This window comes from Chiroxiphia lanceolata, chromosome Z (genome assembly GCF_009829145.1).
Source record: "Chiroxiphia lanceolata isolate bChiLan1 chromosome Z, bChiLan1.pri, whole genome shotgun sequence".
NCBI classification, from domain to species: Eukaryota; Metazoa; Chordata; class Aves; order Passeriformes; family Pipridae; genus Chiroxiphia; species Chiroxiphia lanceolata.
In genome coordinates this window covers 35,683,460-35,702,600 of record NC_045671.1, presented here as the reverse complement: position 1 = coordinate 35,702,600, position 19,141 = coordinate 35,683,460, and the positions used below count along the sequence as shown (strand labels likewise).

Genomic DNA, 19,141 nt, shown 5'->3' with positions numbered 1-19,141 from the left:
CAGAGATATATTTATCTTAACAGTTCAATGAAAGTTGAGGCTTCTTAGAAGAGATAATAAAGCAACACAACAGTACTAAAAGGTATACGATTTGTGGACGAGAAGAAAAAAGCTTACAGCTCCATTAGATGAAAAATCCTCCTAAAAAAACCCTTTTGACAAACTGAGTTCATCAAATAAGTAACTACTTTGAGTGAGATACAACTGTGTCTGCAAATCAGGATAATGTAATCATGTTTAACATAATCACCTATTGCTTACATACCTCATTTCAGTCTCTCAGGCTATTCTGATGATTTTCCATGTTTAAATTCCATCTCTGTTTAGCTAAAGCATTTCCCTTATGACTTGTCTTTCCTGTACCTGTAAAATAGCTCAGATTTTGACTCTGTTTTGGGAAAGTTATAAGAATTAATCAATTCATAATTGTATCAAGTGCAAAAAACAACCACATTAAGTAAATTGCATGTTAAAGAGGAAAGGATTAAGAAAGCTTACTATTCACTTCACAGAGATAGGATCACCATAATTTCACAGAAACTGTAGAAAAAAATGAAAAATTATTTCTATGGAAAAAGTACTAACAAGCAAGGTACAGTCCTGATTTTGAGCAAGCAATTCATCTTATGAGATATAGACACAGCAAGCTCTTCAGAGCAACTAGGTTTAGTGTGCAAAACTACTTCATGCGGAATACTCTGGAAAAAAAAAAGAACTGTTTTAGTAATCTATCGAAATAGTATCTGTGTGATTCAGTTGGGAGACCTATTGTTCCTATTGGTTACTGTTATCATGTATCCATGAAACCTGAACCTTCAGCTTTAATTCAGGTTATTTAGTCTTTTCATTAATATATTTTGTAATTAAATTATTTTCAGGTTTGAGAATTAAGCATTGAAAATACAGAGTTTCTGAGACAGAACCACAAACTAGAAGGAAATCAAAATTAGCTAAGAAATCCAGATTTGAACTACCAACCCTAGATACACAGAACAAGCATTTCTTTTCCTTTAGGCTAAATGGGCTCCCAACACTTTACAGTGACTCTACAATACAAAGATATTGTTTTGGCCCACCAGAGGGAGCTCATAATATTTCATGAATGCAAAAGGAACACATTGACAATTATATAGAAAAAATATAGGTCCAGTGCATAAATATATGTGTGTGTATATTTGCACATTTGCAATGTATTGTGGAGCTTGCCTGAGATCCTAGTTCTCATAATGAATATGAGTTCAACAGGAAGTGCATTTCCATGAAACAACACCAGGGACAGATATGTACAACTGTATCTTTAGAATCACAGAATCATAGAATATCCTGAGTTGGAAAGGACCCACAAGGGTCATAGAAATTCAACTCCTGGCTCTGCACAGGACTACCCTAGGAATCACATCATGTGCCTTCACCTTTAGATGAAGACAAGAGAGCAGTATTATGCTGAATAGGAACAAAGACCAATTTGACTTATATTTAATATTAATGTAGACTATGGATAAAATACTGGATACCTTAGAACTTAATTAAAAGAGGGACTGACTGTGATATGAATGTTGCTTTGGGTTTGACCTTCCCATAAAGGTCTTAGGGTTCCAGCTAAATTCCAAGGTTTGCATTCTGAACAGGTGCTATATTAATCATGTATGTGTTGCTCTTTTTTTCTTTCACATGAAAGAAAATCTACATCAACCTATGCAACAAAGCAGAACAAACCAGAACTGAGAATTTTATGTTCATGGGCAGAATCTAGAGGAGATATGTCCTCCTTAAAGGCAAGGTGGAGCAAGAGTTTCAATTACTTCTTACCACCCTTGTAATGTTGCAACCAGAGATGAGTCAGGGGCATAGCAAGGAAGTGCTGATTGTGACATAGTCAATAATATTGACTGAGAAATCTTATTCTCTTCAGTTGCTCCTAGTATTTGCACTGCCAAAAACTATCGTTCCCCCCAGAATAATTTCTTGTCCTTGACTGTGTTTTCCTTAGCATTATTTTTATGTGCAGAGAAGGCCAAGCAAAAATTACTTAGTATAAACTGGGACCAGTTTTGGATTTCTGCTTTTAGACTTGTAAAGTAAAAACTCGGCAATCAGTGTGACCTAACTATTTTCAAATCCACCAGTAGTTTGGGGGTTTGGGGTTTTTTTTTACTGTCAAGTAATAGGAAAGTGACCTAAAAATTTTCTAGATCTTTGGTGATTTGTCAAACAAGAATTCCAGCAGTTTTAAATACCCAGTGCTTTTTTATGAACAAACTATGAACTTTTACTTTCGGACGGTAAGATTGACGGAGAGATAGACAACAGGTTAGCAAAGGCATATAGTGCTTTTGGAAAACTCCATAAAAGAGTATGGCTTAATAAACACTTGAAGAAAAGTACAAAGATCAGTGTTTACAGAGCCATAGTGCTGTCTGCTCTCTTGTATGGTTTCGAATCATGGGTCATCTACTGCCACCACCTGCATCTCCTAGAACGCTTCCATCAACGCTGCCTCCGTACCATCCTAAACATCCACTGGTCAGATTATGTGACCAGTACATCTGTTCTAGAGCAAGCAGCAGTCACAAATATTGAGGCCATGTTGCTGAGAACACAGCTGCGTTGTGCAGGGCACATCTCAAGGATGAAGGACCACCGCCTCCCTAAGATCCTGCTCTATGGTGAACTTGCCACCGGCTGTTGCAAGAGAGGAGCCCCAAAGAGAAGATACAAGGACTCCCTGAAACATCATCTCAGCCTTGGCCATGTTGATCACCATAACTGGTCTACTCTGGTCTCCAATCGGGAGGCCTGGAGACACGCCATCTATAACGCAGCTGTCTCCTTTGAGAACTCACGCAGGATCACTCTTCAGGAGAAAAGGCAACGCAGAAAGAACCGTGTTTTGCAGAATATACCATCTAAGGAGTCTTTCTGCTGTGCCTTTTGCAATCAGATACGTCTGTCTCGTATTGGCCTCATAAGCCACCAGCGTGCCTGTAACAAATGTGAATAGAGCCTTCCCAAATCTTCATTCGCGAAGCCTAGTCATGATGAATTTTACTAAAAATGACATTGCTGCATTTTCTAATAAAGATAGATTAAGTGTTGTGTTAAGTAAAATTTTTAATCACTCTGAAATACATGCTTCCACTTTTCAAATAATTAGGTGTTATTATCAAATAAACACTTGGAAGATGTGTTATATACCAACTCCACAAGATGTAAATAATACTTCTAATTCAAAAATTATTCTCATTATCACAAATATCTGGTTTGTTATGCTAAAAAATTTCAGGCTACTCATGGTGCCAGCACCCTTCTAAGAACATTAGATATTGTGCACCATTAGCTAGTTGTCAAATCTGTTATTAAACAAAGATTAAGCAGATGTGTCTCTCAACTCATAAACCCACTTACACAATATCCCTATAGTTGTATTCAATTGATTAACTCCAACGTGTTTATCATTAAACCACTCATTTAATTTAGCAATCCACTAAAGTTTCAGTTAAAATGCATCATGTAACGCCTTTTTGGGCCTCAAATAATTACCCAGGTCTACTATGTGTTCTAATCTGTTTCTTGATGAACACCTCTAGCCCTTCATAATTTAAAATGATGTCAAGATGAGTCTTAACCAAAAAAGATGAATGTTTTAAAAGGCATAAACTCTGACAAATGTTTAGATAGCAGAAAATGAACAGCTGCTTCTTACTGTGTGTCAGACTGATTATTCAGTCACCAAAATTAAGAACAGTGAACTTGACAACATGAGGGTAGATGGCAAAAACTGGCTTTCATGCTGCAGTGCTGAGCATCCACAGAGTTTCCTGTAAGCTGGATGACTCCCACACTGGATCTAATCAATTGACTCACACTCAGACATTCCAGGTTGATAGCTTAAAATAGGATTCATAATAGCCAGCACATTGACCCTATTACAAGGATCTTTACTGACCATGGCAGTACAACATGCCTGGAGAGGAGTCATGCAGAGAAATAACTGTTTCTCAATAATGATTTGACTTGGGTTGTTCAGTCTGTCAAGATAGAAGCAGCTCAGGACATGTGCAAAATACACATTTCTAGACATTTTTCTAGGCATCTGGGTTATTTCTACAGAAGAAGGAGTTTTTTGAAATAAAATCTACACATTTTTAAAAGCACACGCAGGACTATAATTTGTCTATAAGCACCAGGTTCCACTGAAGCACAGTCTTAAATATTTACTTTAATGGTGTTGGGATTTTTTCTCCTTTCAGACAGAAGGGAGTTTGACATAGACTGGAGAAAGAATTAATTTGGGTTTTAGCACATTTGCTTAACAGTGGAAGTTCTTGCCTTACAAGAAATCCTGGAAAGTTTTGTTTAGTCCAGTAAAGCCATAATGCGAAGAGTTTTGCTCCTGAGAAAGTCTCACATACTCCTCGTTCTCCTTTTCTGAAATTAAATTCATCCTATGTGCATATGTTTAGAATCATTCTCTCAAATAAATTACCTCCCTTTTTAGGGCCACATTATGATCAACTCTTGCATCCTGTTCAAGGTAAATACCTGTCGAACACTAACATTGCTGTCTGGGGAAGGTTCTTTAAAAGAAACATCAAGTACAAACAATTCTGCTTACCTTCACATCAGCTACCAGGGAAAGCCTAGTCCATAACAGGAGCAGACTGCTTTTCTAAAGGTCCTGGATGATTAGGAGGTTGTAGATTCCTTTCTCTTGAGTGAAACCCTAAATCTGGAGAGATGTCTTAAAGGAACAAGACGGTTTGTAAGACATACAAACCATATTATAAACTACAGTACATATTGCAACATGTTTCTGTCAGTATCATCCAAGTGGATTAGTGATTCTGGCAAAATAGTATTTTCATCTGAAGAGTCCATTTTCTTGAAACTGTCATTTGCTATCAAAGCAGGGAAAACTGTACAATGATCCTTTTGTTTAGTTTGGTTTTTTGCAAACAAAGGAAAAAAATCACAGTTCCAGTATTGCCAGAACAAGGTGCCAATATGTAACCCAGTGGATATTTCACAAGTCTTCTAAGCTTCACAGTTTCATCTTTGCTCAAGTACTGCATATTGCACACAGTAGCAGTGCTGTTTGGTTTTAAAATTCCTAAATATTTTGTATGTTTGTAATGGTTTTGAGTTTAGGCCTTCCTTCCTGGTCACCAGGAAGGAAGGAAGGAAGTATTCCATCCTATTCCTTTACGTATCCCAGCATATAAATAGATGGAGAGAGAAGCCTCTTCCTCTCTTCCCTTCCAGAGAGGTTTGGAGACAGCAGAATCCCACAAGGCCGGTCTCACTCCTGTGGGGGGAGTTGAGGCCTGGCCAGGCCTACAGGGCCTGTTGTTCCTGCTGATCTGGGGTCCGGTAGCGTGGTGGCAGAGTTTGGGCGATTGTGCTATCCCAAGGAAAGTAGTAAGATATTCTTTTGCTAATTCTTTAGTTTACTAGATCCTGAGGGGGTTTTTTTGCTTGTGTATATCTGTTTTGGTTTTGGTTTTGTTCTTTTTTTTCCGCTTCCTTTTCTCTTTCCCTTTTGGAATTGTATATAGTATTTCAAATGTATATAACTGTAATATATGTAAATATATATATTTTAATATTGTTTGGGTAGTCTGGATCTTTTCATAGGTTTTTTCCTCTTTTGCTCTTTGCCAGAGCAAAGGAGCAAAAGAGGTTTTATTGCTGGGTCTTGGGGACTTGGCAGGGAGTCAAATCAAACTTAGACAATGTTGCAGAGAGATGTATTTGCTGTAGGTACTGTGGAAGACAATATTAAGAAGATGGTAAAATAGTAGCTTTGGAAAAAGCTCCAGGCAGCCTTACAAGCATTAGAACCATCCCTTTGGATCACCTTATTTGAAACTAGAACTTTGGGAACCAAAAGCAAAGTGCATCTGGAAGCCTGTTACATTAGTCTATGTCTGGACAGTGAGCCTTCTTCTAGTCTTAAATCTCTTTCTTGTAAGAACAGGCAGAGACAATTCAAGCACTCCCTGAGCTCTTGCAAAAGCGGAAAGGATATCCAGTTCACATATTATGTTTCAGTTCCAGAAAACTCCTGGCAAATCTTCCTCTAAAAGCTACTAAAAAGCCAAGCTTTTTGAGGGCATGAGGGATGGTCCTTTGAAGAATATATAACTGGTTAAATGATAATAAGAAGAGTAAGAAAGAGTCAACATTCAGAATAGAGGAGGACTACCAGGAAAGTCATTTGCCGAGATATTTTCTAGGACGTCCGTTCATAAATGACCAGGAAATAACAATTTGAAAAAGAATTGATAATTATGTACAGCAGTTAATGGAATGAAATCTAAAATTACTAAGGTTTGCATAAGAATTTCATAATAGAAAGTGACAGGTAAAACCAGAATGCTAACAACTGTTAGTCAAAGAATAGGAATTAAAACAAATTTCTATAAACCCTTGTAACAAAAGTTTAAGTTGTGATATCTCATCTTAAAAGATATGAAAGAACTATAAAAGACAGAGGATGAGAAGGGTGGTTAGGAGTATGGAATGGTTTCTGTAAAAAAAAGAAGTGAAGAGGCTTTTCACTCTAGGAAGGAGATGGCCAAGAATTTGACAGCTAGTCATGAAATCATTAACAGCTTAAAGAAAGTGAATAGGTGTGGCAATTTACCATTTCACATAGAGACAACATAGCTGCAGCCAAATATAATTAGCATCCAGTGAATTTAAAATAAAAGGAAGTATTTTTTTAAACAAAACATAATTAAATTGTGGTACACACTGAAACAATTACATTAGTAGAAGAGGAGTGAAGGAAAAAATAATAATGAGAAAGTCCTGAAAACAACAAGACCACTGAAAAAAAAGGAAGAGTTGGTAATGCAGGCATGGGAGCAGAGATTCTGGTGCAGTCTGTGAGAGGGACAGTGGTGGAGAAGATATTTGCCTGCAGCCCATTAAGGATTGCATGGCAAAGCAGGGAACAACAGAGGAGGAAGGAGTGCTAGAGATGAACTGTTATGAACTGACTGCAACCGTCCTTTCCCCATCCCACCTTTTACTGCTTGGGCTGTGGAGTCATAAGTCAAAGGAGTCAGGAACAAAGAAGTCAGGAATAAAGGAGTGAAGTTGAGACTGGAAAGAAGGGTATGAAATATGTTTTATATTTTGTCTTTGTTTCTCATTATGCAGCTCGATTTAAACTGGTAATAAATTAAAATACTTTTTCCGAAGTTGAGGCTGTTTTATCTGTGACAGTACCTGGTGAGTGATCTGCCTGCCTTTATCTTAGTTCATGTTATTTTCTTCTCTTCCTTCACCCTGTTGATGAGGGATAAGTAGTGACAGAGTGGTTGTGTGAGTGCCTTGCAACTGGCCAAAGCCAGCCACCTAGAAGGTTCTATTGAGGTCTACTAAAAAACACAGACTAGATGCAATTTTCAGCTCAATTTTCAGATGTCTACAAGTTGCAGATTTCCAGAAAGTCAAAGGTTATAAGAATGGAAGGACCAATCTGTATTTCTGTGGTTCCTTTTCTTGATCTGTGGCAACTAGATGTCATGTAAGTGGGGAATGGGTAAATGGGCTAGCTGAACCTCTGGTGTGACTCAGTGAAAAAATTATTAGGTAAAGACCTTATATCTCGGCCTCACATCTTAATTGTAAAACTTATCCTGCTATTTTACGCAATGCAAAAAAGGAAACATCTCCATCAGAATTGCTGGAATTTTAGGGAGGTTCAAAAACGTAGACAAATAGTATGATAGGTGCATGCATACAGCATGTTTTGAAGTGACTGTCTGTGGAGGAGTCTTAGTAGTAGAAGATGAAAGTCACACAATAAACTGATTAAGGAGTACGTTATATCCTCACATGAGTTTTTCTAAAGGAAGAAATACCCTGACTCTGGGTGAGGTTTTTCATCATGGCTAGACTTCGCAAACAAAGATTTAGAGTGAGGTTTTTAACAGAAGGTATTTCCCATCACATTTCTGTTTTTCTGCATAGCATGGACCACTGAGGCACTGCACAAGGCAGCACAACATTGCCACATTCGGTTGTCCACAGACACAACAAGGATCTGGGGCAGCCAGGGGATTGTCAAGAAAATCATCTAGGTGCAATACAAAGAAATTCTTGCCCCACTCTTAGTAAAAAGTATAAGAATTAAGTCATCTTACATTCATATATAACTCTTGAATAACTCAACCACAAGTACTTCCAAAGAAAGGAGAAAATAGATCAGTAAGGAAACAGATTTCAATGTCAAGCACTGAAGGGATAATTATAAACAATAGAAAGGGTTTTTTTAATTATGAAAAATACCATGACAGTATGCTTTTAAATTATATATTATGGAAAACAAGGTGAGTCACGTAATCACACTCCTTTTGACAGATAACAATCTTCATCAGCAATCTTCATCCTGCCCCCATGTCAAGACTGCAAAAGGGGGGCAGGTTTCCTGGAACATGTGAACATGTGTCTAATCTAGTACAGTGAAAATCCTTATGCACTCACAAGAATTGCATCTTTTGAAACCACTCATTTTACTGTAGAACAACTACTTGTTAAGATATAAAATATTCATTAAATATCTCTTAATTTTAAAAAAACTGGGGTAGAAGATTGAAGACATCACAGATAGAATATTTATGATATAACCTAAAATCCCTTCAGAATTTGCCAAATGTAGTCCGAGAGAACTGTATCCTAATTAGTTACATATTCAGTAAAGGCAGAAAAAATATAGACATTAGAGTCAAAGCCAAAGTATTATCTTTAGGTTTAAGGAGTTTGTTTGTTTGATTGATTGATTGATTTTATTATTGGAGCATAGTATAAATTCCATAAACATTCAAAAGAATTTTTGTTCCATACCTAAGCCTGCAATAAAAGAATGGACATTTATAACCTGACTTGGTGTCTTTTTCTTTTTCCTTTTTTTGTTTATTTTTTAGATTATCTTGCTAAACGGATAGCATACCCCAATGCTAAACAGATAGCATACCCCAATTCACTGAAAAATTTTGCTCCAAAGTAAACATATATAAATGACCACTACTTCTTTCCAAGATTCACAGTATCTTGGTGGAATGTAAGAGGAGAGTAAATGGAACTACATTGTTTCATATTTATCAGTAACATTGTTTATTATGCAAAATTAGCAGGATAATAGCATTTTATCAGGATGCAACCCAGCTGACATTATTTTCTTTTCCTGATACCTCAGGTTTAGATGACTGATATTTTTGCATATAAATGTCCCAAGAAAAGGTAACCAGTTACATTTATGTAACTACATTTATGTAACTACATTCCACTTGAGCAACTGAGAAGACCTAGAGAAAGCTCTTATATGTTCTTTATGTCATCTAGTTGGTGATGTCATGTACTTTGGATAAGGCTTCAGATCCTAGCTACACAATAAAGGTAGAACTCTTGTGAAGCACAGGTGAAAACCTTATACCACTGCATGCTCAGAATTTCTGATTATTGCATGCTTTAATGGAGAGACAGAAATTAAATTAATTATTAACTACATGAAGGAATTTTTTATTCTTTTCCTTTTTTTGCTATAGCTTTCCATGCCTTCTGACTGGATTGTGATTTAATCAGATTGACAAGATTTGGTCAGAAATGTAAAATTTTATCACATAAATATATTACTTGCAGCTAGTAAAGGAATCATGTTCAGAGAACTGGATGAATCCAAAAACTTAGAGGAACTTCATAACAGGTTCATGTTATGAGTATGGTTCATGGTATGAGTAGCAGAGAGCAGTTTCTCCACAAATGAGAAAAGATCTCTGTCAAAGAAAAAATATGACCAGCCTCCATGAACTATAACTTCTGGAACCTGAAAAACTGAATGGAAAGAAATATTTCCCTAGAAAGGGTAATTTTTTTAAAAAAACTGTAAAATACTATTCAACATCTTTTAGCCCCTCTCTTCTGGAAGCTTATTTTACAAACATTTTCCTCACCTTCCCTCTTCATCCTTCCCCCATCTGCTCTAACTATGGTGAAATTTAAAACACAGTGATCAAACTCCCCGATGAGTCAGACTTGTTCATTGTGTTGTACTCACATAGGTAAAAGAAATTATGTCGTCTCTGTTCTCATTAGTTATAAATGTTGAGTTCCTACTTAAAATTCTGTGCTTTACTCTATGACTGTCAGAGAGGGTTTTTGGGGGTTTTGGTTTTAATTTTTGGGTTTTTTCCTCCATCTGACTAAACATTCTAAACTCTAAGATATAATACTTTCTCACCCTGTAACTATTTAGAGAAATCATTCTGGCTTAAAATTTTATCGCTTTCTGATAAGAAAAAAATAAAGCTATTTTCTGACCACAAGCAATTCTCAGAATTACCAGGTGTCATTCTAGAGTAAAACCATGCTGTCTAATGTTGGAAACAAATTATTTGTATACCTTTGTACTGGTTTCATTATTATTATACTTATTATTTTATGTATTAAATCAACATAACTTTCCCAGCATCTAGATAACTTTGAATCCTAAATCCTACTTTCAAAATAATTTTGAGCTTAGTCCTACAAAGAGATTTAAGCATTGCAACAGAGATTTAGTTCTATGTGTTTCTACTGACACAAAAATCACAAAAGTAAGACACATGTACAGTTCTTTTTCTTAAGTGAGTATTTGACCTATACACAAACTTACAACAAATTGTATGGATGCAAAATTAAAAATATGGAATCTAAAAGATTATGCCATTGATTTCAACAGGATATAGAGTGTGCTGAAATATGTTCTGCTTTCAAGACTGCCTGGTTCTGAAAGTTTTGGAAAAGGAGAATAGTTAATTTTTGGCAGACATGCAATAATTCATATTAATACATATTAATATCTATCCTAATCTCTTTAGTTAGGTATGCTCTTACGTCCTCCATAACACAGTTTTAATACCTCCCAAAATATTTGGCTGCAGTGATAATTAGAATTCTGAGCATTTCTATTGTCCTATGACTTATTGCACAGATATGTTGTGGATCTCCCGTCCTTGAAAGTCCTCAAGGCCAGGTTGGATGGGTCACTGAGCAACCTGGTTGAGTAACCTGGGTGGCATCCCTGCCCATAGCATAGGGGCTGGAACTAGATGATCTTTAAGGATCTTTAAGGTCCTTCCAATCTTATCCATTCTATGATTCTATGAAATTTCAAACCCTTCTTAGAATTATACAAAATTATTGGTCAGAAGGATGTTGTGTGGGCCACTGCATTCACAAATATGCCTTGATATTTTTAACTGGCATTTTTTGCTCTCTTGGATGTTCTCTAGTTCTCAAGCTTTGCAACTGGAAAACAGAATGTCCTTTGCTATTTCTTCCCTAACATTTACTATTTTTTCAATTTTTATCATGTTTCTTCTTCTTCATTTCCTTTCTAAGATTAAAAAAAAACTTTTTGAGTCTCTCTAAAGTGTTTTTCAACTCCCTTAACAGACTTCTCTTCATAATAATTTCCTTCATTTTTCACTGAACATTTTCAACTTCTGCAATATACTTTTCAAGATAGGGAGACTCATATTGCTAGAAAATTGAAAATTTTAGTTGAGGCCCCTACTGCTATTTTCTTTGCAGTGATAACATACTATCTGTACCATTCCCTTTATGGGATTTGAAAGTTTTTAAAGACAAAAGCTAGATAGCAATATAAGTTTTTCCTTGGATTGTCCCTTCCTAATGGCTGAGTTTGCATAGATGGCTCTGGAGTTTCTCATAGCATTTAGAAACACCTAAGAAATCATTATCACTTGATACAGAGTTATTTCATTAATCACATTCTGTTTTGTTTGTATTTATGCTTAAAAATTATATAGCACCTCAATAGAGAATCCAATGTGGTCTGCTATCAACACCTACAGTCAATCTCTGTGTTTGCTCATTTTCTTTTGTCTACTATTTACCCTTGTCATCATATCTTCTTTCACATTGTCGCTATTTAGCTTCTATAACAGACCACTGCTAAGACCTCTCTCAAATCTTTTTTCAAGTCTCACTGAAGTATACCTAGTAGTTCTTCTCCTTCCAATACTTTACTGAAATGCTCAAACAATTCAACAAAAGGACATGTAATTCATATTTGCATTAAAAAATAATTTACACAAAAAATCCTCTATCAGAGGATAATTTTCAGGATTTAGTCTTTTAAGAATGGAAGAATGTGATTGTTTCACTCTCACTAGTTTCAGAAATTTCCTGTGCCTTAGCAGCTAAACCTTTTTTTTAATTTTATTTTTTTTAACAAAGCTTTCATCTTTTCTTGATTATTTATAAGCAACATAATTCTGGAGCTAGGGGAGGTATATGACCAAAAGATGCTCAGAAAGGACTCCAGTGAGCCATTTTAAATAGTTTACAAATCAAAAAATCATTAGGGTTGTAAAAGACTGCTAAGCTCAACCAGTCAAACTGTTGACTTAGCACCATCATGTTTACCACTAACCTATTTGAAGTGCCATATCCACATTTTTTGAACATGTCCAAGGATAGTGACTCCAGGACTTCCCTGGGCAGCCTGTTCCAATGTTTGATAATCTTTTCTGTGAAATGTCTCGAAGAAGAAAAAGGGGGAAAAAACAAGCAGAATGTTAATGGAAAAGTGGACAACTGATAGTTTAATAATCATAACTGTAATCACATGAACTCTTACAAAGATAACCTTTAATTACCTTAGTCAATGCAGAAACCTGCTTGCAGTCAAAAACATAAGTTATGGTGGGAATTATTTTTCAGTTTAAAACCTGAGCTTCTAACATTTCAAAAGGAACAGGTATAAGAGATTTTATCTTGAAAAAGTATTAAAATCCTTGGGATTTTGAGATGGATGGTTTGTATTAATACAACAGGAGTAGGGCTAGTAGTGGATAAGTAACAGAGAGAGTAAATTATTATATTTACAGAAGTACACAATTCAGTAATCAGGTAAACAGGTTATCTTACGGAATAATTTGAATACCAATAGTTAAATAGGTGCTTTTGAAACTTTTACCTCTGAGGTAGTTTAGTAAGTCAAGAATTGGAATTTTAGAAAAGTAAAATACCAGTGACCTCATAATTGAAATTTGGGGCATAAGATAAAACTGACTGGATGGATGGATTTTGAAAACAAGATAAAACTGACTGGATGGATGGATTTTGAAAACAGTGGCATTCCACAAAGTAGCAATTTGTCTAAGTCACTAAAAAACCTGTGTGAGGTTTTAATCTTCCTGCTCTCCTCACTCATAGTGTCACATTTTGAGGCAGCTCTTTACTTTTACCCTCAAGATCATGCTGAAATAAACTGCCAAACATCTCTTGCACCTCCATGTCATCTAATTATAACCTGTAATACTCAAGAATGCTGACAGTGCTGAGCTATTGACTCTTGACACTCTCTAAAGCACTTAATTATCTTTTCACACAAGCCCCTTTGAGACCTGTCAGCTTCTTTGTATTGTTTATAAAAAAGTTGCATATTAAGATTTCAGGATTGTGCCCCTGAAGTCACACTTGTACATACACGTGGACTATTAAAAGGAGAACTTAATAAATGACAGAAGAAGAGATGGAAGAATTTTACTTGGTAAGACCTCAATTAAGTAAAGGAAGAAAAAAATGGCCATTTACAAAAACTCCTGAATAAATGGAAAGAATCTGAGGCTTTTTGATTAATTTTACCAAAGAGTAAAAGGAAGAAAACAAAAAATAAGTGAGTGGTTTGCATTATTCTTATTCCATGAGATTAGGATCCAGACTTGAAACTTAGTGTCTTTCTAACAAAACCTATATTTAAGTATCCTAGGCAAAAAAAAAAAAAAAAAAAAAAAAAAGGCAGGTAAATTTATCAAGATCTACCATGTTTTCTGGAATGTTACCAAATACAACTAAAATATAAAGAAAGATTTCTTAGATTAATGAAATATTTTGGCCAATATAATCCAAATTGTATAAGTGATATAAGTGATTTTAAACATTTTGGGAGCTTTTTTATGTAAACCTGTTGAAATCATCTCTTGAATATCATTGGGAAACAAGGTGCCATTTGTGATGTCTAAACTCATGTGAAACACTAAATGTGCCCATATATTGTGGTCACTTGTACAGTATTACAGCCTTTAACTACAACATCTTGATGACTGGATGCATGGAAGACAGATTTTTCCACACTTGAGAATTCCTATCAAATTTGAAATTTTTCACTCATTCCTGTGATTTGGCACAATTTTTTTTATGTGACATAAAGTGTGTGTTGCCTTTGATGATAGTTTATAAGCATGTTGCCTTTAGTAAGTTACGTACTTACCAAGCTAGTGAGTTAATTAATATGGTAGTGAGAAAATTCTGCATCTGAACATGAAATATATCTACCACACTTATTAACTATCCATTTTTTGTCTTATACTAGCTTCAAATAGTCGGCATACTTGTAAAAAAGCAATTAGTTCACAAGCACTTTCCAAATGACAAAATCAAAAACCTTCTTAAACAACCCCATTTTTAAATACATGGAATTCTTTTGGAACATAAGTATTAATAATGAATATAAAAACATAATTTTGAGTTTAAAAAGAAGAATCCTTCTTTTCAAAATTTTCTAGAAGACATATGGGTATTTTCTTGGTAGAAACAAAGAACCAGCCCACTGGAAATAAAGCAACTTCGAGAAGCTATGACATATCATACCATGCACATATCAACTTGCTTTCTTCATCACAAGATTTACTAATCATGCTAATTTTGTATGTGTGAAATATTATCTAATGACTGAATGTGGAACACTTCAAAAATGACATTGTGAAGATTAACAGAAACAGCAACTGCACACCTCACATGTAGAAGGTCATCTTGTGGTAGCAAAGTGACTAAATGTATTTGCAGACAAGGGATTAAACTCATTAAGATTTTCGATAGATGACACAAAATAGTGCATTCTAAACCAGAAGACCTGGAGGACATTACCTAAAAATGTTTTGTTTGAGATTTTTACACTGACTTAAATTCCGTATGTGTCAAGCACTCCGTTCCATTAAATAAATTTGGAAACCAAACTACAGGAAAACAAGTGAAGTTCTTTACTTCAAATAATGATTTCCAGAATGGGGGAAACCAACCAACCTGAAACTTCAGTGTAACTATTTCTGGGTCAAATGCCTCTTCACATGTTTCATGTTGCTCAATTTATTTGCACTAAACAACAGGCAAAAAGACAGATGAGGATATAAAAAGCAATTTTATTAGGGTAATCTAATTATAAAATAAAATATAACAAGACATCCACAGCAGCATCAGTAATTATAGTTTCTGCTTTTATAACTATTTCAGTTGTGGTTTGATGTCATGAGTTAATGGAATCACATGTTCTCCATAAAATTTGGTCCATTTCTACTTCTTACAGCTGCTTAATTCTTGATCATGAGCTCTCACAGAAGGTTTCTATCTTTCTAATCTACTTTACCCTTAAATTTTCTGCAATCACTCTTTAAACGGCTTTGGTGACTTGGAAGGCTGTTTGTCTTACTGCTTTAATGATTACTCTTTTGCACTGTTTCAGAAATTTACTTTCCTTCTCCAGCGATTTTTTTTTTCCTGTTTAGTATCACCACTGTGACTTTACATTTTGCTCTAGCATCAGCAATCACTTGAAACGTGTGCAACAGCACATCACTAAACTATGAGTTTTCCTTTACATGACTTGTAACACAGTGAGCGGTATTTTGTCGATCAGAGCACCTCAGTTTCTGGATGTTTCACATTATAACAAGAAGCAGCATGTACAGGGCATGGATATGTGTCTTATGTACAGGGCATGGATATGTGCTTATTGCTGTGTTCAAACCTTTATCTCATCCATTTGAACCTTTTTTCATCTGTTCAATTAAACAAAGAAATTAAGAGGAAGAGAAGGTGTTAGGTAGGCTTCAGACAGAGTACCAGGAGAGGCTTTCCTTGTGAAAATTTCTTTGCAGTGCAATTATATGGTTCCCAGAGTTCCTTATACTTAAATTATGTCTCCTATTTGTAATGAAGCTGGGGGAGCAGAGGGTGCAAAGAAAAACCTTTATGGTTCTCCAACTATTCACTAGAATCATAGTTCAGTCACAAGCAAGAACCACAGAACTACATATCACAAATATTTATTTTAGAGGATTATACATTCTCCATAAACGTTTGCTATGGGTCAGACTTCAAACATTCTATTCAAATTTCTTCAGTAATTGCCATATAAATTCATCTGGAATGTAAGCATTAGGGAAAAAAGAGTTACCTCTCCTCCTGTGTTTTGAAAAGACATTTAAGATATCTTTCTGTCATGCTTAAATTATCTCCCTTCTACTTTTCTGTACTCTGTAAATCCTTCTAATCCTATTCATAGAGTAAGCTGAAAGAGCAATTAGTGACAATGTTCTTAAAGGTCTTTTCTAACCTAAACAATCATTTGATTGTATGAGTTAGGTCTTGAATGGAAAAGATCTATATTCTATTAACAATTTGTTTTCTCTTTGTGTTTTCCTCTTCAAAATTCTCTTTTGGCATGAAATGGTTTCTGCATTCTTTAGTATGTAATTCCCTAGACTCTTCACACAAAATTTGGGAAGTGCTCGTAATTCAAAGCAATGTAATAATCAGGGTATTTAAAAGTACTTTCTTTTTAGGAAGAAATTAAAATCCCTGTCCTTTCAGTCTTGCACAACAATTACAACAAAACTGCTTCAAGTCAACGGTTGAGTCTAAAAAATTCTAAAGAATAAGGATACATTAGGATTTGAATTTGCCGTAAATCCCTGTTGTCCTCTTTCCTAATCACATAGAAAAATAAATCTTTTTCCTCTCCTTTTTCCACATTTTTTGTGCATGCATTTACACACCCAGATTACTCTTTCTGTAGCAGTGTAAATCTAAAACAGAGAAGGTAGACATAAAAAGCTACAGGGTCAGAGTTTCCAGATAAGAACTGCCACCTCTTGGATCAGAGCTCCAGCTAGCCTAGCATCCCATCTCTGTTGGTAACCAGGAGCAGTCACAGAGGGAAAAATAAAACAAAATATGCATAATGCAATGCTTTTCTCTGGCATATCTTCACAGTATCTGGTGACTTTGATTGACACTTGATGGTTCTTGTGTTTAATGCTATGTTGGACTTATACTCCATGAATTTCCCTGATCTTTTTTGATAAGCATGTATATTCTTAGCCTTTATCAGTATCTGGAGCATTGAAGTCCTCAAAATATTCCTTAGTTCCATGATTTTAATGATTATGTAATTAAAATTTTCCAGCTTGTATTTTTCAGAACTTTTATTTTTTAATCAGAGTGGATTAAAATGTTCTACATGTACTTTTATGTCATTACCTTTACATAAATCCACTCTCCGAACACTGCTCCTTCTTCCCACAAGTTCATTATTTCTGGGACAAAGTTAACAGCAGACACAATATTTGGATGGAGAGACTAGTATACCCAATATTTTTCATTTTTAACAATGCCAGGACTTTCGTTTAGACCTATCTTGACTGAATCATTCCTTAGTATATTACTGAGAAATAATGTCATCCCAAGTACTGCACTATCACCTCATTCTAAAATAGACTTGTGTACACAGTTACACAGTTACACACTTGTGTCCACATTGGAATTACTAATCTATTTCCCCTGCTTTGACTTCTTTCTACCAAGAGGTAGCGTTATCACAGCATCTTGAGAAGAACTCTTAGCAATCTGGAGTTATAGTATCTACTGCTTGAACTAAGATTGCAGCAAGATTGGTTAAGTATTAAACCATGAAACAAATAAGGTTGCTAACTGAGTTTGAATCCTCCTTAAGTCTCGAATACATATTAGCAATGCAACAGAAGTCCTAATTAAGATTTTTGAGGGGATAAAAGGAAAAGAATATCCCACTTAATGTATTTAATAAACAGTTAGCTTTTCCTTTTCTGAATTACGAACAACTACCAAAACTTATTTTGCCTGGAATCTTTGCAGGAAATATAAAAAGAAAAGCCACACCTTTAGAAACACAGAAATAAGATGTCTAAAACCCTATTATTTACTTACTACTTTTGAGCAGTATCTCCAGAGACATTTCAGACTACTGAATTATTAATTGTGTGGGCACTACAAAGAATCCATTTTATTATTCTTTCAAAAGTCCATAACAATTCTTACTAAGACATTTCAGCTTATTGGGTCAAGGCTTGTAGTAAGACTCTTCAGCTTATGGATCACTGATTTGGTAGTGTAGCTATTTACTTTGGCTGAACGCCAACTGTCCACCAAGGCTATGCAGATCCCCTCCCCCAAAGGGGAGACGAAAGAAAATAAACATAAAACCCAGGGCTTACCAAGAAAGACAGTTTATATCTACACAGAGAAAAAGGAAAGGAACTAGTAATGCTATAAACACATAGGTAAAGGAAGTTAACAGTAAAATTCAACCTCCCCCAAGAAGCGGCGTCTCAGAGTGGCATAGATGTCTACAGGGCCATCCCGGAAGAAGAAGAAGGGTTGAGCTACCTCTCCCTCCCCTTTGATAGCTGGGCTGATGTAACATGATATGGAATACCTTCCAGTTCCTCCCAGGAAAAGGAAATGTTATTTAACTACACAAACCCCCTACAATCTCCACTCCTTATTCCATACCATTTTACATCACACCCACACCCCCATTATTCGTCTATATCCCACACTTGTACAGGTCTTGCCTTTTATGATTGTCTCATCACTGAGCACCAGCATCAGCTTAGTTCAGGTCTTCCTTGTCTAGTGACTTTTCCTGCAACATACAACTCAAAATACAAATTAGTTTTTCCCCAAGGTTAAATCTCCATGAGGCACACACTGGGTTTCCCCATCTTCTCTCATTATCCACCAAGTGTATCTGGGGCCTTGAGCAAAGACAATCCCATGAATGAGTTTGCCTTTGCTCAGGGGAGGGTTAACCCAAACTGCTTTACCTAACATACCCCTCAAGTGAATCACTGGGACTTTGTCTCCATTCACAGTGTGAAGGGGCTCTGTTTGGGCAGGGTCAGCTCAATTGATGGAGCCACTAGTGTTGACTACCCAAGTAGCCTTTGCTAAGTGCTGATCCCAATTTTTGAAAGTCCCCCCATCCAATGCCTTCAAAGTAGTTTTCGGCAATCCATTGTATCGC

The 19,141-nt window shown here is 35.7% G+C and overlaps 1 long non-coding RNA gene across 1 annotated transcript in view; it reads right to left on the bottom strand.

Moving 5' to 3' along the window:
- Window positions 1–2,268, bottom strand: part of LOC116781059 — a 3,550-nt gene extending 1,282 nt beyond the window's left edge. The window contains exon 1 of the long non-coding RNA XR_004354759.1: window positions 499–2,268. This is a non-coding gene — a long non-coding RNA (uncharacterized LOC116781059). The remainder of the gene's footprint in view (window positions 1–498) is intronic.
- Between the last annotated feature and the right edge of the window lie 16,873 nt (window positions 2,269–19,141).